This window comes from Sorex araneus, chromosome 3 (genome assembly GCF_027595985.1).
Source record: "Sorex araneus isolate mSorAra2 chromosome 3, mSorAra2.pri, whole genome shotgun sequence".
In the NCBI taxonomy this organism is placed as follows: domain Eukaryota; kingdom Metazoa; phylum Chordata; class Mammalia; order Eulipotyphla; family Soricidae; genus Sorex; species Sorex araneus.
Window position 1 is genome coordinate 232,597,178 of NC_073304.1, and position 22,991 is coordinate 232,620,168.

Below are 22,991 nucleotides of genomic sequence, written 5' to 3' on the forward strand. Positions count from 1 at the left end.
GCTGACCCGGGTTCTATCCCTGGCACCCCATAGAGTCCCCTGAGCACTGCCATGAGTAATTTCTGAGTGCGGAGTCAGGAGTAACCCCTGAGCATCTCAAGGTGTGGCCCCAAACCATACACAAACAAATATAGTATGCCAGCGGTAAGGATGTAATTACATGGATGAATACATGCCTGGCACGTGAGAGGCCCTGGGTTCTCTCCCCAGCATCACCTCTGAAATATCTCTGGGTGTATCCTTAGAAACTTCAACAGGAACAGAAATAAAATACTGGTCCAGAGTTACCTAAATGACATCATAAAGAGAGACACAATCACAGGACTCAACAAATGAAATTTTCAAGATATACCTCTAAGTCATTAGACATGGACTCTGGTGGGAAGACACATCTTCAGGAAGGACAGTTTTAGTTTTCCAGATACTGGTTGGCTGGGCATGGGTCCCTGTGGTCTGCTTCTTTGAGCGCTGCCTCCATTGAAGCATTGGCTCACCCATGGCAATGCTTTCTTCCAGGCCAGCTCCCACCCAATGACCAAAGTGAGATACAGAGATCTCAAACTCTCCTCCTAACTATGGACAACTTTGAAGGCAATGACATATCCAAAGGTGTCTGAAGTTCAGGCATTTCAAGGCAGCTTCACTTCTCCTTCTGCTCAGCCCCCTTCTCCGCACCCCACTTCCTCTCTTTCCTTATCTATCCAAGAGGGTAATCCCAGATGCTCTCCAGCACAGCTAATTTGCACACTATTATATGTATTGGACAACACAGCAATTGCACAGCAAGTAGGGCGTTTGCCTTGCATGTGGCCGACCCAGGTTCGATTCCTCTGTCCCTCTTGGAGAGCCCGGCAAGCTACCAAGAGTATCCCGCCCTCACGGCAGAGCCTGGCAAGCTACCCGTGGTGTATTCGATATGCCAAAAACAGTAACAAGTCTCACAATGGAGACATTACTGGTACCTGCTTGAGCAAATCAATGAACAACGGGAACAACGGGATCTTTAATTGGCACCTTTGACCAAAGAAAAGTATAGTATGATGAGTCAGTAATAAATATGAATTAGAGTGAGCCTGGAGAGAGTGTGCAGATGGTAAAACACTTTCCTTGCATGTTATAAACTGTGGTTCTTGACACCACAATAAAGTCTAGCATGTACTGAGCACAGATCCAAGAGTCTCTCCATGAGCAGCAGAGTGTGTCCAGCCCTCCTCCAAATAAAATAAAAACTAAAATCAGGAGCCCCAGAGAAAGTACAGAGTATAGGGTGTCTGCCTTGCACGTGGCCAACCCAGATTCAACCCCCAGGACCCCATATTGTTCCTCAAGCACCACCAGGAATAATCCCCTGACCACAAAGCCAGGAGCAAGTCCTGAGCACCACCAGGTGTGCTCTTCAAATAAACAAAATCAAATCAAATTGGAGACACCTGAAAATGCCCTGGGTAGCACAGAAAGAGGTTCTTATTTTCTTTTCTTATATTTGTCCAATATTACTTTCTTTTATTCTCCAGATAGACGTAGCATATGCCCAAGTCAGAGAAGTAGAGTTCTCATTGGCTCCATTCCATTCCATGAGGTCGGTTATGCGGAGACCAGGGCCCTGGTCAGAAAGAATGAAAGAGCGAAGTTCATGAAATACAGATTCCTCCCACTCATTTCCCCGAAAGCAGTGAATCTGCATGATGCATCCCCATGTGTCGGTGCTTCTCCAGCACTGAAAGGACTTCTTCCCCGCGAGAAAACGTTTCTCCTTCAGGATCCACAACCGCTTCCTCTCCCAGTCAAGGAGAGGATAACTACGGTGAGACTCGGCAAGACACAAAAGCTGTTTTAGTGTCTGAAGGAAGCTTTTTCTTTCAGACCATTGCCCACGAGAGCGCGACCACTACTAACTCAAGTAGGAGCAGCCATTGCTGTTTCTGAGTCACTGTGATAGCTTTGCTAGAGAATTGCAAAGGCCTCGTGCCTGGTTTTCTGTTTCTGCCACCTCAGGAAAGAGGGTTATAAACAGTTTGCTTGTCTTGGCAGACACAGAAAAATACATGTATAGCTTCTCCCCAGGCCCAAGCTGATTTTCTTTCCCTCTGACCTAACATAGCCTGGAGTGACCTGGACCATGGAAACGCTCCACTGAAAAAGCATGTTCAATCTATTGATGACATTATGCTCATCCGCCCAGAGGAACAGGAAATGACAAGCATATTGGAAGCTTCCCTGAGATGTGTGAGCTCCAGAGGTAGGAACATAAATATCTAAGCTGAAATATGGGTGCTCCAGAGCGGGTCCAAAGGTAGATTACCTCAAGGCTTAGGGTCCGAGGAAGGAGACACATTTACTCAGTGGTCAAAGTAGTTGTCTTCATCTCTTCTCTGCCAAGCAACAAGGAGATTCCCAGGTCTTGGAAGTGAATGAGATTCTGGTACTCAGGATAATCATAGCTTTTGGAGTATGGAAGACCGAGGCCTGGCATCAGTTGTTAACCCGACCATGTCTTTAAGAGATTAACTTTGTTGTGCCGTGTGGCAATGTGATACCTTGGATTTGCAGCATTGGAGCCAGGATCAAAATGTTGGCTCAGCCCCCTCGATGGTTGTGAAACTCTGAGCGTGTCATTTCATATCTCCCTGAAATATGTATAAGATCCCCTGTAATGATCACCTGGGATTTGATAATATCTAACATGTCTTTCAGTTTGAAGTAACCATGCAGCTTAGGACAGTAGCTACCAGCAACCCCATGTGGTGATTTAAACCAACAATTAAATGAATGTAAAATGAAATTTAAGTCATTCTACAGGGGCACTGGACACAATTTAGATGGTCAGTCATCAGAAGTGGTCAGGGGCTAGCAGATTAGACATCGCAGAAAACAGACATTTCCTATTGCTATTGACTATGAAATGCTATAATACTATCAAAACATAGTTTAGACTTTTTAGATCCAAAGTACCACATGTAAATTATAAATTTATAGATATATATTTATATATAAATAGGTAACAGTTCTAAGTTTTTCATTCAGTGTCAGATTTATATATACATATAAATAATGTAACTTCATCATCATCATCATTATTATTATAGGACTGGAGCGATCACACAGTGGGTAGGGCTTGCACACGGCCAACCTGGGTTCAATTCCTCCATCCCTCTCGGAGAGCTCAGCAAGCTACCAAGAGTATCTCACCCACACACCAGAGCCTGGCAAGCTACCCATGGCATATTCTATATGCCAAAAACAGTAACAAGTCTCACAGTGGAGACATTACTGGTGCCCACTCGAGCAAATCGATGAACAATGGGACAACAATGCTAGAACAGTGCTATTATTCTCATGTAAACTTCATGATATAACACACTTATGAAATTATGGTGATAATCACACTACTAATAGAGAAAGAATATTGTTACTTTTTAAGTTAGTCAGACCCGTGCTCCAGTTGTACAGCTTGGAAGCAGTAATGCTCCAAACCCCTCCTGGTTCCCACCCTTAGGCACTAGATCCTATGTGATCTGTGTCCAGTAAGATTCAGCATCGATGCCAATTCCAATTCGCGCATCTTCAGAAACCTGCCTGATTCTTTGGGACTGTAACTCAACTCTCTAGTAACTCACTTGCAGGACCTAAGAGGCAGAGACACATTTTTTCTTGATTCTCTAGACAGCAGTTTAGAAATTAAGGGGGCATTTCTGTAAATGTGTGCTTCCCTCTGCCCTTCAAATCAATCATATTTTTTTTTTGCCTCAAGCTGACATCTTAACTACTTTGTGAATTTGTCTCCTCTAATCTTCACACATCTCATCCTTTGTTAGCACTTAGTTTTTACCAAGTCTGCAGTCTTAAAATAGCATAGATTTCAATATGCTATTATGGCTAAAAATAGCAAACCATAGATGTTAGTCTGAAAACGGCGTCGTTATCCCATGAATTTAATAATAATCGCTGTCACCTACTTTCTTCCTAGGCACAGCTTTTAAAACATGCATACATGCATACGTTTGTGTGTGAAAGAAAGTGCCCTCATATTTTTGGAGTTGGTGGTTCAGAAGAATTCCTTGAGTCAGGCAAGTTGAGAACTGAACCTTATGTTTTGGAAAGAGAAGGGGGAATCCCAGGTAAGAGTTATGAAATCTAACTGATTGAAGTTTAACTGGTTTTAAGTGTATTTTTAAGATGAAATGGTACTGTACACTCTGAGGGGCAATAATGTTGCTTGAAAGAAGCCTGGATTGGAGTCAGGAGACCTGAAATATGTGCCCACTCTGCCCTTCCCCATTCTGGGACTTTAGGGGCAATTGAGAAGCTAATTTCCATGTGCTTTGCCTTCAGTCATGTGCTATCCCCAGACCAGTCCGCCCCCCCCCCCGCCCTGTTCTTCCCGGAGCCTGGCAGTCATGCCCACAAACTGCCTCTGGCACCATATAAGCTCACTAACTGATTATGACCCAGAGACTCCTAAATAAATCTTGGAAGAGAGCAACAAGCTTCAGAGATGCCTCCAGAGCCCAAAGTCACCATCCCGTTAAAAGTTTGACTCCAGCTGTCTCTGAAATTTTAGAATTCCTGGAGTGCCTGGTCACATGACTTCTCATCCGCTGCATCATTGATGTGCCAGGAGTAGCACACCACATTGGATGGGGTGTAAAGTAGAAGGCGACCATCTCGATTGAGAAAATATTAACACACAAGGGTCAACCTGTAACAACATGTTAGTGATCTCTTATACAAGAGCTTAGTGGCTGCAGGGTGAGATACAACCATCTTCACACACTTTCCTATAAGGAAACCTTTTTTGATTATTTCTTAGTGAATCATTCACAACAAACAACACAAAATAAATTATTTAGGCCCTGCTATTGGCGCAGGCTTGGGTGATGGTTGGGAAAACTCAAAATAACGGTGATGGGGAGATGTAATGGTGGTGGGATGGGTGTTAGAATATTGAATGCAATAAGCCATTGTGAACAATAGTACAAAAATAAAATTAAATTAAAATTTTAAAAAAGGAATACTCCCCATTTTGCCCACGTAAGCAATTCTCCATCTCCCACTCACCAGAAAGTTGAAGACATCTGCTAAAGACTATTTACTCCTGACCCACAAACAGGCAGTTAAAACAAAACTATAATCTGCATATCTCTATTGAAAGAAGTATAAATATATATAAAAATACTGGTTTTGTGGGATCTGAGGCCATTATTAGCATCTCATGATGCTAATTGCCTACATTAAATTTTAATATAATGTCAAAAAAATTTTCATTAACAACGCCTTGTTCCACTACCCACTCTCCATACTTTGTCTTCAGCAAAATCCACAAAGAGACTCATTCTCTTCTGCAGCTCCTGCCAAATTTTTTAAAAGTTGAGCACACTTATTTGTATATTCTTTTCTTCCTTAAGGGACTTAATACTCTTTTACGCAGAGAATATGGAGTATACGATTCATATTGAAGAATCAAATACCAATAATCAACCTTTCACTTAGCGAACTATTGAAAAGCACTGGTTAAATAGCAGTTTGTGTAAGTTATACTTTTTGAACTTTTTATTAGAGGCACCAATAATCTTTCTTTCTCTGAAGTCCCAGAAAATAGATGATGTCTTTATACTGAAGACTGAGTGAGGCGGGTGTGATATAAAAATGCTCTTGTGATTTAGGACTTGGTTATTTCTTTTTAATTGACTATTAATGCCCATCATTTACAGTCAGCAACTTTTTGGAGGGGAAGGGAGCTTTCCAGAATGGTGGGGACCACTAGGGTTATACCAATCAGTGCTCAGAGGCAGGGTAGTGCTGGGGACCAAACCTGGGTCCTGTTCATGCCAGACATGCCCTTCGAGCTGTCTCTCCAACCTCTGGTCAACTAATTCTTTTTTTTTTTTTTGGTTTTTGGGTCACACCGGTTATGCACAGGGGTTACTCCTGGCTCATGCACTCAGGAATTACTCCTGGTGGTGCTCGGGGGACCATATGGGATGCTGGGATTCGAACCCGGGTCAGCCGTGTGCAAGGCAAACGCCCTACCTGCTGTGCTATTGCTCCAGCCCCACCAACTAATTCTTAATACATGTACCAAAGTCACTCAAGGAGAAAATGGCAGTCTCTTCAACAAATGACCTTCCCAACCCGTTCCCCAAGACCAAAAGATATATTTAGCTCTGGTAGCCTCCGACAGTAACAACAAGTCTCACAATGGAGACGTTACTGGTGTCTGCTCAAGCAAATCAATGAACAATGGGACAATAGTGCTACAGACAGCCCCTGAGCACTGTGAGATGCAGGCAATCAGGCCAGTACTTCTAAGCCATTCATTGCTTGAAGTGGCCCCTCAAAAAAATAAACAAATGCTCTGGGACAACTGCATATGTTCATATGCAATAGAGGGAGTTAAACGCTTATATCATTCTGAACGTCACTGTCACTGTCATCCCACTGCTCATCGATTTGTTCGAGCGGGCACCAGTAACGTCTCTCATTGTGAGACTTTTTTGTTACTGTTTTTGGCATATCCAATACGCCACAGGTAGCTTGCCAGGCTCTGCCGTGCGGGCGCAATACTCTTGGTAGCTTGCCGGGCTTTCTGAGAGGGGCAGAAGAATCGAACACGGGTCAGCTGCGTGAAAGGCGAATGCCCTATGGCTCCTCCAGCCCCCATCATTCTGAATACAAAAATTAAAAAATGGATTAGTGACAAAAATGGAAGGGCTAAAAACGTAAAAGTCTAACAAGAAAACATAGGGTTAAATTATCATCACCTTGAAATTGTTGATAATTCATAGGTAGGATGCCAAGAGTAACAAAGAAAACCTGAGGAACTGGATGCCATCCCTTTGAAAAACCTTTGTACGTCAAAGGCTGTTATAGAAACAGTGAAAAGACAATCTACAGTAGAGGAGGTAATGTTTGCAGAGCCTGTCTCCAGTAAGGAGGAGGGTAATTATAAACATAAACATTTATAATTTAACAACAAAAATATAGAGGACACAAGTGAGAAATAAGCAGGGGTCAAAGAAGTAGTCCAAATGCTTGAACACATATTTTGCATGCAGGAGACTTGGGTTTGATTCCTCATATCAGATGGTCTCCTGAGCACCAGCAGGAGTGAACCCTGAGCACTTAACTGTGAGTAGTTCCTGAACTATTAGACTTGCTGGATATGGTCCAAAAAACCCAAATAGGAACAAACCAGTCAAAAGACTTGAATGAATAAGCATTTTTCCAAAACTACATAAAAGACTTCAAAAATAAATGAAAATATGCCTGTTATCATCAGCCATTAGGGAAATGCAACCAAAGCCACAATGAGATACCATATCATATCCACCAGGATGGCCTCAACTTTTTAAACTGCAATAGTAAAGTTTTGTTGAGGATGTGGAGAAATTGAAATCCTCAAACATTGCAGGTGGAAATAGCTAAATATTCCAGTCACTGTAGGAAAAATTTAGAGGTTGTTTTAACAAATTGAACATAGAATTACCACATGACTCTACAACTCCATTTCTAAAGATGTAATTGGAAAAACTGAAAGACAGATACTCAAAAAAGTACATGCACCACACACACACACACACACACACACACACACGTTCATAGAAGCACTATTTGTAATAACTAAAAGATGCAAGCATAAATGAGTGGATATGTAAATTGGGAACTGGGATATATATAATATCCCCTATACAGACAATTTAAAATGAACTACGGATACATACTGAAAGTTGGATGAACTTCCGAGATGTGATAAGTAAAGGAACCGATGAAGACACAAACGGTAATGGAATAAATGTCCAGAATCTATAAATACATAAAGACAGAGCCAAATGATGGCTCCTCTGGGTCCAGAAAGGGGTGAATTGGATCGCTTGTTTAGTAATCTTAATTTTATTAGGAGGGGGAGAGCAGAGCAATAATATAGCAATAAGGCACCTGCCTTGCAGCTGTCTCTGGTTCCATACCTGGCATCCTACATGGTCCCTGTAGCCCACCAGGAGTGACCCCTAAGTGGAAGGTCAGAAGTAAGCCCTGAGCACAGCCATCTATAGCCCCCAAACAAACAACCAAAAATGATGGAAAATATTTTAAACTAGATATATGGTGTTTGCACAACATTGTGAATATAACAAATGTTCCTTTAAATGATAAAGTATTATGTGGTATTATAGTAGTATGTAATATTGTGTGACTGTCACTGTCACTGTCAACCCCATTGCTCATCGATTTGTTCAAGCGGGCACCAGTAACGTCTCTCATTGTGAGACTTTATTGTTTTTGGCATATCCAATATGCCATGGGTAGCTTGCCAGGCTCTGCCGTGCAGGCGCAATACTCTCGGTAGCTTGCAGGGCTGGAGCGATAGCACAGCAGTAGGGTGTTCGCCTTTCACGCAGCCGACCTGAGTTCGATTCCTCCGCCCCTCTCGGACAGCCCGGCAAGCTACGACAGTATCGCGCCCGCACGGCAGAGCCTGGCAAGCTACCTGTGGCGTATTCCATATGCAAAATACAATAACAACAAGTCTCACAATGAGAGACATTACTGGTGCCCCCTCGAACAAATTGTATTACATTATTTATAATTATTTGATTACATATATAATATATGCACCTATGTAGTATTATGTGATTCAATCATATGTATGCGTATATTGTGTATTTATCCTAGATGTACATTATGTGTACATCATTCCATTTATCAGGTGATTAGATGTATTAAATGATTACATCATGTTCTATGATAGAATATCCTATGATACAATTTTAATTCTACTTCGTTACAAATTTAACTCCATAAATTATTTTTTTCAAAATGGCTCCTCGAAGGGTTTTGGAATACATGTCATATTAACCCTCTAGGTCAGTGTTTCTCAACCTTTTTGTCAACCACACCCCCTTTCTGACCTGTTTCCTTTCGATAGCTTCTTGTTCTATCCATCGTTCTATACAGTGATTTATTTATGTGATTTTCACCCAGGGTCTGCTGGGGATCCACAGATGGCCCCTATGTTCCCCACTGAGAAATCTTGCACTAGATTTAACAGAATCTTTTGAAAGTGCTCCTGATCTAAAGCCAAGGGAACTAGAGACGAGATCTAGACTAAGATCTACCTAGATCTAGATGACATATAGAAATACATATAGCTCATCTAGACTGTGAGCTGAGCTATAACCCCATGCCGGGGGGAAGGATTTTCTCTCCCAAAGCTTTTTTTCTACAGGGAAGATAGCAGCGGCAGCAGCACCCACGTGGCGTCTGCCATCTTCTAGAACTCACAACCCAGAGGTACGAGCTTGTAGTGACATGGGACGGGGGTGTTACTGGCACGCTCTCCGCCCAGATGAGATCCGGAGCAGCAGCGCAGAAGACGGCCCCTTTGCTCCTTAAAGACTATGATCCGGGAGGTCTACTAACCCATTTTGGCACCCAGAGACTTCTTATAGAAATGCATCTGGACTGTGAGCTGAGCTAAAACAACAGACATCCAAGTTTATGTGGATTTCCACATAAACAGAAATCCAACAGCGAGCTCCTATAATCTTCATCCTCAGCAAGGGAAAACAAACTATCAAATGATGCCTTTTCAGCAGGTTTGATTGTTGGGGGAAAATTCCAAATAATAATAGTCAGTTCTCTGTTGAAATATTGAATGTATTCAAAGTATAGAGAGAATAAAGTGAAGATCATTAAAATAAATAAATAAATAAAGTCAAGGGAACTAATTGTTCCCCTTTCATGGTCTTTTTAAGTTGACAAGTAGCAGATATCAGTATTATCATCAATATACTTATTTATTGAGGGCTGGGGGGAGGTATATGGAAGATGACATCTCCTGGGTTTCTCTTGAGTCAGGAGACCCAGGCAACTAATTCTAGCTCATAAGCTGTAGGCAAAAGTTACGTATGTGATTTTAAGTGGTAAGAGGTTGACCACATTCCCTTCCTCCCCTTTGATCATCAGGAAGACAAAGCACGAAGTGACACGGAGGTACTAGAGCATTGAAACCTCAGAGAAAACTGAGAGCCAAATGGAAGAGAGGGGCTGTATCTGGAAGCCAGATCTGAAGGAGAGATAGCACAGCTGGGAGGGTGCTTGACTTGCATGGTCTCCACCATGTTTGACGACCACCCCCCCACTACCACTTCTTTCTCTTTAGGGGTCACACCTGACTCAGGGCTTACTCCTGGCTCTGCAATCAAAGGTTACTCCTGGAACAATCCAGCACTTCCTATTGTACCCCGAGCCCACCAGGAGTGATGCCTGAGCACAGAGCCAGGAATAAGCCCTGAGCGCTGAGGAGTGCTACCCCCAAACAAAATCAAATCAATAAATATTCAAGCAATGAACTTTGTTGCAAATCTCTGAAAGATCAGCAGTTCTTATTATTCCACATAACTGACCCCACCCTTGCTAGCACAGAGGAAGCACATTCGAAAAGAAAGTTTTTGTTTTCTAGAAATGCTCAAGTTAGGTCAATGACTTCTGTTGTTCTGTTGTTGAAAGGCTAAATCTATGGCAAATGTCTCGTTATCTGGTATGTATGCAATAAATCATATATTTTGGGTTGATCTCCCGACAATGCTTGAGACCAACAGTTAACAAGAGAAAAGAGTAGGGGAGAAGTCTTCCAGGGAGATTGTTCTCTAGAAGGGTTTGTAAATATTGATGCCTTGCAGGGAGATTCTCTGCAAAGCTCTGGACTTGTCCGTCCTCCTAGCCTGTCCCTACATTCATGGGCTATTTCTCCCCCAGGCACCCCTCTCAGAACTTGTCCTGATCCACAAAGCCAGGAAGGAAAATCCAGGCAAAGTAAATGTCACTTCTATTTAAATACAGCCTTCGGTTTATTTCTTATCTCTTTAAGAATATTTTTGAGTCACATGAGGGAGATTATGAGATGCCCAAACATAGGGATTTCTTTTGCCTCAGGTAGAATCTGATTTCTGATTGTTGGAGTCTCGGGAAGATTAATATCACCGTGTCCTTTATCCCTAAAGAAACCACAATTGAATGCTGTTAAGAAGCACTTGATTGAATTTCCTACAAATGCGAACTGTGGAGTCAGATGAACTGATACAAAGACATGTTTGCCTCCTCGATCCATAAAATCAGAAAACTCAGTTAAGCACTGGATGACTGTTTTGTCACCTGTGAAATGGGAACCATGATTCTTACTCAGTAGGATTGTAAAGGTTTAAAGGGTATATATGTGTGGGGTATTCAGACACACCCTACTCTGACAATATGTCCTGTGAAAGACGCAGCAATCCGTTCATGGTAAGATCCATTCATCAGGGCTGGAACGATAGCACAGCGGGTAGGGCTTGCACACGGCCAACCTGGGTTCAATTCTAGGCATCCCATATGGTCCCCTGAGCACCACCAGGAGTCATTCCTGAGTGCATAAGCCAGGATTGACCCCTGTGCATCGCCGGGTGTAACCCAAAAGCAAAAATAAAAATTCATTCATCAAACATGCCCCTAAATCTAGAGGCTGTAATGGTGAGGACTGGCTTGAAGTAATAACTGAGTTAAACACCTGACCAGCCTCTAATAAACTATGTTTCTCACACCCTTTCAGTCTTTATTCTTCAAATAAACACGAAGGAAAAATTAAGAGTGTCAATAGCTCAGCTGAAATAAGAGCTCAATTTAGGATTTCTTCCCTGGCAAAGATATCTCCAAACTACCTAACCTGAACACAGAGCATTGTGGGACTTTAGCTTCATGCCACTTGTAACCAAACTATTTCTGAAATTGCAGTGAGCAAATACAAATAAATTTCATATATGGATTTTGCATATATGAAAAGTCCAAAGGTTGAGCTATCTCTAGATCCTGCAAGAAATGAGCATCCAAGTAAAAGCAAAATAAATATTTCGACCTTCCTATTAGTTGTCTTTGTCCTTTTGGGGGGTTGGTTTCTATCCACGCAGTTGCAGGGAAGCTTAGCAGCTCTGGATGTGCTAGTTTGAAATACACACGGAGTCAAAACCTTCTTCCCAAGGGGACCAGAAAAAGGTACTGTCCTCTCATTGGACTACCACAATCACGTGCCCACCTTTGAACCAATCACTGTATGATGAAGAAATACTGATGCTAATAAGGTGTGGCTAGGCAGAGTGTCATTTTTCAGCTCCATAATAAACAAGGAGTCTGGGAATTCAAAAGGGGTAATTTTCCAAAATAAAATGAAAGTGCCTTTATTTGAATAACGGTAAATGGAGGCTGAGCAGGCAAATAAAGCAGCTTTTTTCACTTCAAAAGCAGGAAGGGAGTAGAGAGAAAAATAAGAGACACTGGCTAAAGGTTCCCAAAAGTCAGAGCAGTAGAAGTTATGACTAGATTTTCACATTGTGAAAGCCTTGGTGAGATTTTCAACTTAGAAACCACTGTGTCTCGCAGTCGGGAACAGTCTCCTTTGCTGTGTTCGGAATCCCTTGCCCGTTTCTATTTATGAGCAGCTAACACGAGTTAGGTGTAGGGGCTGGAGTGGTAGTACAGCAGGTAGGGTGTTTGCCTTGCACACGGCCAACCAGGGCTCGATTCCCAGCATCCCATATGGTCCCCTGAGCACCCCCAGGACTACTTCCCAAGTGCAAAGCCAGGAGTAACCCCTGTGCATCGCCAGGTGTGACCCAAAAAGAAAAAAAAGAGCTAGGTGTAGTGAATATCCACAGGAAACAGCCCTGCCCACTGGACTTTATGGGAATAAAACCTGTGATCCCATTATCAGGTATAAAGACTAGATATCAATCCCTAATATATGGGAATCTTGGGATACCTGTTTGCTATAGAATCAGGATAGAACTAATTAAGCAGTGTTCGTTGTCTACAGAGAACAGAAAACCTAGCTCCAGTTGGCTTAAATCAAATGGTAAGTGATGCATTTCTTTAGCTAAAAGACATAAAGATAGAGAAAGCCCGGGACTGGAGCGATAGCACAGTGGGTAGGGCATTTGCCTTGCACGCAGCTGACCCAGGTTCAATTCCCAGTATCCCATATGGTCCCCTGAGCACCACCAGGAGTAATTCCTGAGTGCAGAGCCAGGAGTAACCCCTGTGCATCACTAGGTGTGACCCAAAAAGAAAAAAAAATAGATACAGAAGGCCCGAGGCAAAGGGTGCCATGTGGGTCCAAGACGGCAGCAAGAATTCAGACTTTTTCCCATTTTATCTGCCTTTCCACACTTAGCAACTGTAAGAGTCTGTTGATGGTAAGATACCTACAAGTAGCCTCACGCCTCCTTCCTCGGGTCCAGCTCACAGGAGAGCAAACTCTTTCCACGACACAGATCAGTGTTTTTGCGTTTGGTCTACCTGTGTCATGTCACACCGTATTCGAGACATACTCAACGGGAGTAAACTTATTCATTGTTTATCTGAAATTCAAATTTAGCTGGGTGTTCCGTGTTTTCTTGGGCAAGCGTACACCTGATGGATAAGGACTAATCCAAAACGTCCTCTAGAGGGAGGTAGGGAGGAGATAGAATCAGTCTAGTTTGGGGCTCCGTTTGGAGAAAGGAAGGGGGTAAAGGGAAGGCTGAAAAGGCCCCTCCCAGGTCTAAAAGCAACAGCTATCAGCAGAGGGACTTGGGCAGAGAAATTCCAAAAGGAGTTGCTTTATCCAATAATTCATCTCCAGGCTTAGCCCTGGCTTAGCCGGCATTATAATTTAATCCAATTGTACAAATATTTATTTAGTACTTTTATCAACAAGGCACTGTTCACCGTCCTGAAGGTCTGCTGAGTCTCTGCTTCCAAGGTGCTTCCAAGACATCAGAGAGGCTGAAGCAAGGAGAAGCGATGAGGTAAAGGGTCAGAAAGACCCAGAGAGCTACTTCCTTTGGGTCCACCGCCATGCTTTCTTGAAGGAATCAGCCTCCCAATGAGAGTCATGGATGAGACATGGCATGAGAGAGAGAGAGAGAGAGAGAGAGAGAGAGAGAGAGAGAGAGAGAGATGGGAGAGAAAACTTGGAAAATCTAATGACTTTTTTTTTTAATGAAAGAGAAACATCTCCCCAAATCTGAAATACCCACAACTTATTCAGTAGCAAATCATGATAATGAAGATTAGGAGACAGAACACGACGAGATCAAAGCTGATTTTTCGAAAGAAATCTGACAGCAGTGGGATGGGTGCGTCAGACCCTGGAGACAGCCATCTTTGGCCGTGCTCAGGAGTTATTTCTGGCTTTGTGTTCAGAAGGGACCATTGGCAGTACTGAGAGGTCCATACCCTGTGGTGTCAGGGGTTCGAGCTAGGATTGCAACCCAGGCAAGCAAAGCTCTCTAAGGACGCCATCAGTGCTAGCGCCCCCTATGGAAAGCTTCGGTTTTGAGAAGTTAGTTTTCCTGTCTTGCAACTTAGACTATAGAATCAGCCCACAAATACAGTTTCAGCAAAGCATCAACTTCTAACGCTCATTGTAACAAATAAAGTGATAAGACACGGGAGATTATTCTTTAATAAAAATGGATATTTCAGGACAGAGGCTACTAAACTATTCATGTGTATATAAAATACCAATAAAGGGCGCTTTCACAAACGCACCTCGTTTTTTTTTTAGGGTATGAGAAATTGGGTCACTCCCAGCTCTGTGCTGGGATGTCTCTCTTTTTGTTTATTTGCTTGTTTTGGGGGAGGGGTCATTTTCAGTCTTGCTTAGGGCTTACTCCTGGTACTGCAATGAGGAATCACTCCTGGCTGGTTCTAGTACTATATGGGGTGCTGGGGATAGGACCTGGGTAGGCCCTGTGCAAGGTAAACACCCCATCTGCTGTGCTATCTCTTTGCCCAGAGGTCACTGTGGTAGTGATCTAACCCAGGTGTCTTATATGAAAAAGACTCTTTGCAAGTGCTCAGCCATTGACCTATCTATCTTTCCAACCCAACAATTTTTTTTTTAATTTTAAAGTGGGGCTTCTCACTGGTTGAACTCTACAAGAAGAAAACATCCAACCCCATCAAAAAATGGGGCGAAGAAATGAACAGAAACTTTACCAAGGAAGAAATACGAATGGCCAAAAGGCACATGAAAAAGTGCTCTGCATCACTAATCATCAGAGAGATGCAGATCAAAACAACTTTGAGATACCACCTCACACCACAGAGACTAGCACACATCCAAAAGAACAAAAGCAACCGCTGTTGGAGAGGATGTGGGGAGAAAGGGACCCTTCTTCACTGCTGGTGGGAATGCCGACTGGTTCAGCCCTTCTGGAAAACAATTTGGTCGACTCTCAAAAAATTAGATATTGAATTCCCATTTGACCCAGCAATACCACTGCTGGGAATATATCCCAGAGAGGCAAAAAAGTACAATCGAAACAACATCTGCACATGTATGTTCATCGCAGCACTGTTTACAATAGCCAGAATCTGGAAAAAACCCGAATGCCCCAGAACGGATGACTGGTTGAGGAAACTTTGGTACATCTATACAATGGAATACTATGCAGCTGTTAGAAAAAAGGAGGTCAAGAATTTTGTAGTCAAGTGGATGGGCATGAAAAGTTTCATGCTGAGTGAAATGAGTCAGAAAGAGAGAGACAGACATAGAAAGATTGCACTCATCTATGGTATACAGAATAACAGAGTGGGAGACTAACACCCAAGAACTGTAGAAATAAGTACCAGGAGGTTGACTCCATGGCTTCGAGGCTGGCCTCACGTTCCGGGGAAAGGTCAACTCAGAGAAGCGATCACCAACTACATTGTAGTCGAAGGCCATGTGGGGGAAGGGAGTTGCGGGCTGAATGAGGGCTAGAGACTGAGCACAGCGGCCACTCAACACCTTTATTGCAAACCACAACAGCTAATTAGAGAGAGAAAACAGAAGGGAATGCCTTGCCACAGTGGCAGGGTGGGGTGGAGGGAGATGGGATTGGGGAGGGTGGGAGGGACACTGGGTTTACGGGTGGTGGAGAATGGGCACTGGTGAAGGGATGGGCTCCCAAACTTTGTATGAGGGAAGTATAAGCACAAAAGTGTATAAATCTGTAACTGTACCCTCACGGTGATTCTCTAATTAAAAATAAATAAATTAAAAAAAATAAAATAAAATAAAAAAAAGAAAAAAAAAATAAAGTGGGGCTTCTTTGGGGAGGAATGGATAGGGCACATCTGGCAGTGCTCAGGAGTTATTTCTGGCTTTGTGTTCACAAGTGACCACTGGCAGGGCTGAGAGATCCATATGTGGTGTCAGGGGTTCGAGCTAGGATTGCAACCCAGGCAGCTACATGTAGTGCAAGAGTCTTGCAGTTCCGTCTCTCTGTTCCAATAATATTCTCAACGTCTTCTTGCCCCCAGAGTCCAATGAGCTTACTTCCTGGGTGTGAACAGGAAACGTTTCCCAACCCCTGTTTTCAGGAACTGCTATAAAATTTGCATGGCCCAATGCAAGGTGAAAATGCTGAACTCTCTATACAATTATTTAAGACCGTGATAACAAAACAGTAAACCATCTGCGGGCCACACCTATGAAGCCAATTCTGCCTGTCCTAGTGCATAAAGACTAGATACCAATCCAGTGCAAACAGAATGAACCAATCACATGTATGAACCTGTGAAGGTACAAGCAAGTCAATGCAAACCGATGCAAAGAGGATCAGACTCTTGTCCCACCCCAGGTGGAGGTACCAACACAAATGTGTGTTACCAAAAGCTCAGGCACACCGGTGGGTCTTCCATTCTGGGCGTGATTTTACAACATGGCCATCAACTCTGCGGGAATTTTCCAATCAAGAATGTCTAATCTTCCTTTCATTCATTTTGGTGGTATTTGTGGAATATTCATGACATGTTAAAACATAAGAAGCATTTTTTGTGTATTGATTTGGTTTAGGGCCACACCCAGCTGTGCTCAGGGCTTCCTCCTGGTTCTGTGCTCAGAGATCATGCCTACCATCAGGAGACCATCTGGGGTGCCAGGAATGGACGCCAAGTAAGCCACATGAAAGGCAAGTGCCTTACGTGCTGTCTATCTTACTGACCCTGAAAGAGCTACTTTTATGTCTGAGATAGAATGAACTAATACTCAGACAACGGTAAGTAGGTGTGACAGGAAAGCTCAATGGGCTGTTGGCTGGGTGGCCTGGGACTGGGAGTGAGTTTTTGCTTTGAGGTACTGGCCACAACATTACAGAACCAACACCAACAGCATGACCCTTTGTTTCCTAGGCTACTACTAACTTCCCCTGCTCATGTCAGAACACCCCCAGTGCCCATAGCTGTCTTCAAGCCACCTTCCAGATAGTGACAGTCCTCGAGCTGAGAAGAAACTCATAACAAGATGCTGAGTGGTGACAGAGAGGTACTAGAGAAGTGAAGTTATAGACCCGAAGCTTTTGATTGGATTTGATTGGAACAGCCTAGCGGGAAATTGGAAGCTGAAACATAAAACATCCAGCACTGACTCAAGAGTATCAAAAGGTGTTTCAAATGCTTGAGATCAGCATGGATTATGGACCTCCATTTCTCTTTCTGATGGCTCTTTGTAAGAGGTAGAAACACAGCAAGAATGTCAGAACCACAGAGGGACACAGAATTAACTCTTTTGAGGCATTGTGATTATTTTACGTTTCTCAGAAGGCATTTTCAGTATGAGGGATGAGTATGACTCAATTTTTTAAAATATTTTCATTAAGCAATGTTTTAAGATTTGAATTATTAACGATAATTCCAGAGAAGACACATAGTTGGGGGCCCGGAGCAATAGCACAGCGGGGAGGACATTTGCCTTGCATGAGGCCGGCCCGAGTTTGATCCCTGGCATCCCATATAGTCCCTTAAGCACCGCCAGGAGTAATTCCTGAGTGCAGAGCCAGGAGTAACCCATGAGCATCGCCAGGTGTGACGCCCCCAAAAAAACACACATAGTTGGAGGGCTAGAGCAATAGCACAGGGGGTAGGGCCAACCCAGGTTTGATTCCTCCATCCCTCGCAGAGAGCCCGGCAAGCTACCGAGAGTATCTATACCACACGGCAGAGCCTGGCAAGCTCCCCGTGGCGTATTCAATATGCCAAACACAGTAACAACAAGTCTCTCGATGGAGACATTACTGGTGCCTGCTCGAGCAAATCGATGAGCAACGGGATGACAGTGACAGTGACAAGTGATAGCTGGAACCATAGCGAAGAAGAGTTTGAGACCTAACATGAACGAGAAATGTGCCCCTGTTCTCAGGACAGGAAGACTTGTGTTCAGCACAGTAATTCTGCTGTGAAGATTCTTCATTTGTCACCATCCACATTTTTTCCCCTGATCCCCCTCCATGAAATAAACAAACTGGCCTGTCACATGCTTTGAACAGAGGTCATTTCAACTTGGGGGCAGGAGAGCTGACTCAGGGGTAGAGCACTTACCTTGCATGGGTGAGGTCCTGAGTTTGATTCCTGGCATCAGAAAAATAAAAAATGATGTCATTTCAACTTGAAAGGCAGAGGACATCCATTTTTCTTCCCAGTTTGGCACCTTCTGCACCCGAGCTGTCCCTAGATGTTAGCACAGCAAGAACAAAATGTCAGTGACTCCCCAGGAAGGGACCATTAACATCTACACTTAGGTAGAACCCTTCGAAAACAGAGAAATAAGACCTTGGGGTGTTTATGAAAAGTGTTTTTGTTGAAACTGACCCAGAACCCCCACTACAGAGCTTATAGGCCTGGTACTTGGAAAGGCCCAAAATGAATGGTATCATCATGAAAGAGACGTATATATCATTTGTAAGCTCTATACCAAGAAGGAGATTCGTGTAGGGTACCCACATCAGTCCAGCCATAAATAATCCATGTTAATATCGAAGAGAGGTTGTGGATTGGCGTAATGTGTCGAAGCTTAGCTGCTTCTGCCAGGCCAGGCTGGATGGTCTAAACAGATGGTCTTTAATTAGTGATGGTTTCTCCCCATGGAGAGCATTGGCTATTGGGGCTCCCCACCGCATGCCGGGTGATGGAAACTCTTGGCACGTTATCACGAGCACCACTGTGGTTCTAGCCAATGGATCTGATGTCACCACAAGGCAACCTTCTGCTCTACCATCATCGCTGGAGAGACGCCTCCCCGGGGGAGTCTCAGCAAAGATGCCATGGGACAAGTAGGCTGCAGATGAGTGAAGATGGAGAAAATCTAAAAAATTACATTTCTATGGAGGTCTCTGCCAGAATTTTTTTCGGGGGGGGGGGGGAAGGTGGGTATGATCCCCAATTCCTGTTTATTCGTTTTTGTCCTAAACCTTTTCTTTAAGCAATAACGAATAACAAAGAATTCTCTGCAGGCGTGAAGATTCAGTGTTGGTCCTCTCTGCCCATGCATTCCGTGGCAGAGGAAAATGCCCACGGGTCATTCGAAAGAGTCGGGCCGCTGAGAATCCCAGGTTCTGTAGATGAGAGCGAAAACAATCAGGCTTCTGTTTCAGAAAGAGAAAACAACTTACTGCGTCCGGGAGCGAGCAGAGCCACCAGCAAATCCAGATCTTGATTTCACCGGATCCCCGAAATCCTGAGAACCTGGAGCCCTGAGCAGTGTTAGATGAACTTTCCCTCCGTACTGAAAAAAAATAAATCAAATCAATTGCCAAGGGTCTTGGGCTCTCCGAACATTTGCATGAAGCCGCTTCAGTTCACAAAAGATCTTGAGTCGCTGAGTTTTTTGCTACCAAAAGAAAGCCCAGGAGGATTCTTTCTGTGTTGGCAACAGAAATGAAAAGTGAAACTCAGGTTCAGCGTGGGTTTTGTGGCAAAGTTTTTAGAGGCGGCAGCACCCCGAGAAGCTATATATGGGTGTTATTTTAGGGTTTATGAGTTATTTGGTATGATTTGGCACATTATTTTCAGCGTCTGGGAAGGCTCAAAAAATTTTTCCATACAAATTCATGGCAATTGCTTCTTCTCTTTAAGCCATTTTCAGTATATAAAAGGCTTTATAGGAATAGGTCCTGCCATTATCTGCCCCCGAGGTGGGACCTCTTGAGAACAGGCCACTTTCCATGGCTTCAAAATCAGGTTCACTGCTGGTGAGAACCAGAGCTGAGTCCTGCTCCCCGCAGGAAAAGCATGGATTGACTTGTGGACATGGCAGCATTTAGCCAATTTCCTGTTGGGTTTTTCCAATGATGGCCTTGGAGTTTACTTTACAGTATGTGATGGTAGTGGGGATTTGATGCTTAGCCGAATTCTGCGAGCCTCCATTCAAGCAGAAACAAAAGATCAGACACAAACAATGATAACCTACATTAAGTGTCTTCAGAGCTTGAAACAGTTTCATTCACTTGCTGGGACCTTCAAAGTCTGACTTGACCACTTCTGAAGGTTTAAGTCTCTCTCGGGCAGTTCCCCAGGTTTAAGAATCCCCACGCTTTGCTCCAGGAAGCAAGAAGTCCCCAAAGGCAAAAAATAAGAATATTTACACAGGCTATTTGGGAGGTATTCGTGGCATATTCGATATGCCAAAAACAGTAACAATAAGTCTCACAATGGAGACGTTACTGGTGCCTGCTCAAGCAAATCGATGAGCAACGGGATGACAGTGACAGTGATTTGGGAGGTACTACATTCGCCTCGTTTGGAGACTGTTCTCCCAGAATAAAGCATATTGAACAAAGACCAAATCAGTAAGAGGCCTCCTTGCATTTCTGTCCAAGTGCCCTTGTGGAAGTATCCGGGAGTGAGATCTCCTCTCATAATGATTGGAAGCTTTATAGAAGTGGGGAAACCCTAGGATATAGAAGATTATTGGGAGTAAAACTCTTCAAGTCGTTCCTATGCCCATCTAATTAAATACATTTCACGGGCAGTCATTCAAAGATGGGGAACTCAACTATTGAAAGGTGTCTCCTATCCAAGTTATGGAAGTCAAGTCGGGCCTCCGAAAATTCTCGATTTGGTACTGGACTGACAGGGAAAGACAGAGGGCGATCCAGGAGTCAGATCTGACTCAGCAGTTTCTTGGGGGTGTGACCGAGCTAAGCAACCTCTGAGTCACCAGGTCTTTCTCTTGGGAATTATGCAGATGTCTTATTTGTTTGTTCCTTTCATCGATCTTAATCTTGTGTTTGTCTGCTCTTCTCTGGCCACCATTTTTGAGGCTGCAAATGTCGTAAGTTCTAACAACTCAAAAGACCGAGGGTTATTTCCATGGATTTTATGTTCTCACAGGGAGGTTAAATAAATACACGCACAAGAAATGACATCCCGCATCATGGGCAGGTGGGGGGAAGCAAGTAACTCAAGAAAGGGGGCCCAAGGGTGGGTGGGCTAAGGCTGGGAGAGGGAGAAGTACCCCCTTTGTTTGATTGAAGATCAGATGGAACAGGAGCCAATATCAGACATTGTGACACAGCAAAGCCAAAGGATCCATAAGGGTGGAATATTCCTTCCAGGCAGAGAAGCAACTAATACAAGGGGTCAGCTGCATCTCAGACTGTTCCAGAAAGTTCTAGAAGCAGAGCAAGCCAGCTACCAAGAGAAAGGTGATGGGGTGCAGATGGGTATTGGGAGGGGGAACAGAGCACCCCTCCACTTCCCTGGGGGGTTCACCCAAGGGAGAAGCTTTCATTGCTCATGTTTGTCCCCGGAGAAGCTCCCTTTTCTGGAGCCTTGCTCCGGGCCAGGTCACATCCATGAAGGCCGGCCATGAGTCACATCATCGCCACTGCCCGGGACGTGAAGAAGTTCGTGCTGTTATTATCCTTTTACCAGTCAGGAAACTTAGGCTTAAAGGTTAAACAACTCGCCCGAGTAGCCCTGCTGGGAAGTGCCGGGGACTCCAAAGTCAATAAGAAAGAACCACAGAGGGGTGAAAAGGCGCACCCCCGTTGTTTGACACCCCTGCCTCGGTGACAAGTTCCAGAAGACAGCGGCTGGGCCAGACTCTTCCGAAGCCAGGGAGCCAGGGAGTGGGGAACCCGGAGAGCCGCCCTGTGGGAGAGCCCGTCGCTCTGTCCAGACATCTGGGAGGTGTACACGCGCCCCCCTCCCTCACCACCACCACCACCTCCTGCTTAGGAAGCCTCCCTGCTGGCCGGCCCCGGGGTGGACATTTCCGTGGAAGCTGCGCCCCATTTTGAGTCCGGAGAAGGCACCCCTCCCCTCAAGCGTCTCGTGGTGTGGTTAGAGGTGGAGGAGAGTTGGGGCAGCGGTGCCAGACACCCCACCTCTTAGTCAGAAACGGGTAATTAAAAGAGAAAGAAAAGGGCAAAGAAATGGCAGAGAAGGAGCCCAGCCTTCCCCCACCCCCCCCACACCTCCTTTTTTGGAAGGGGTGGGGGCACAGGGTTGGGGTGTGCAGACACAGCCAGCAGTCCTTCGTCCCTGGGGACCTCAGACTCCCGAAGAAAACATTTCCCACCTGGCACCGCCAGGCATGAAACAGCCCCCGAGCCCCACCTGAGACTTGGCCCGCACACTGGTGGAGATATTTTTAAAACCATGACACAGAGAAGTGCGACACGCTCGGTTTTCTCAGTGGGTGGGTAGAGAGTGACTCGTGTTGTTCTTGTCACTCAGCCCAGCCTGGTAAGTGTGCACTTACGGCTCGGCCCACGGCTCTGCCCTGAGTGTACAGGGAGGGGGCGCGGGGGGGGGATTGGGGGGGAGGACACCGAGGCTGCAGGGGACCAAGGCCACCCTTGTTGCATGTCCCTCTGCAGCCAGCTGCTCGCGAGCGTGTGTGCCGTGTCCCTCCTGCTGTGTTCTGGGACACATCCTAGACATTCAGAGACTCTGGACCCCCCAAAAGTTGGTCTTGCAGGGTTACTTGGGGGGTAGGTTTGCAGTTTTCAGTGTTTCAGTCTGGTATGTCCTAATTCTTCACACACACACACACACACACACACACACACACACACACACACACACACACACACACCCCACCACCACCACCACCACCACCAATCTTCCACCTCACGGATAGACTTGATACTGGGATGAAACCAGGAACCCTCAACCACTGGCCGCATGCAAAGGCAACCCCTGAGGGGTCTCAT

General features: G+C 44.5%; 1 long non-coding RNA gene across 1 annotated transcript; it reads right to left on the reverse strand.

Annotated features, from left to right (window-relative positions):
* Positions 1-1,557: 1,557 nt before the first annotated feature.
* Positions 1,558-19,591, reverse strand: LOC129403568 (uncharacterized). The gene is made up of 3 exons (XR_008629298.1): positions 19,443-19,591; positions 18,373-18,501; positions 1,558-1,603 (listed from the first exon to the last, which is right to left on the reverse strand). It is a non-coding gene; the product is annotated as an uncharacterized LOC129403568 (long non-coding RNA).
* Positions 19,592-22,991: the final 3,400 nt, after the last annotated feature.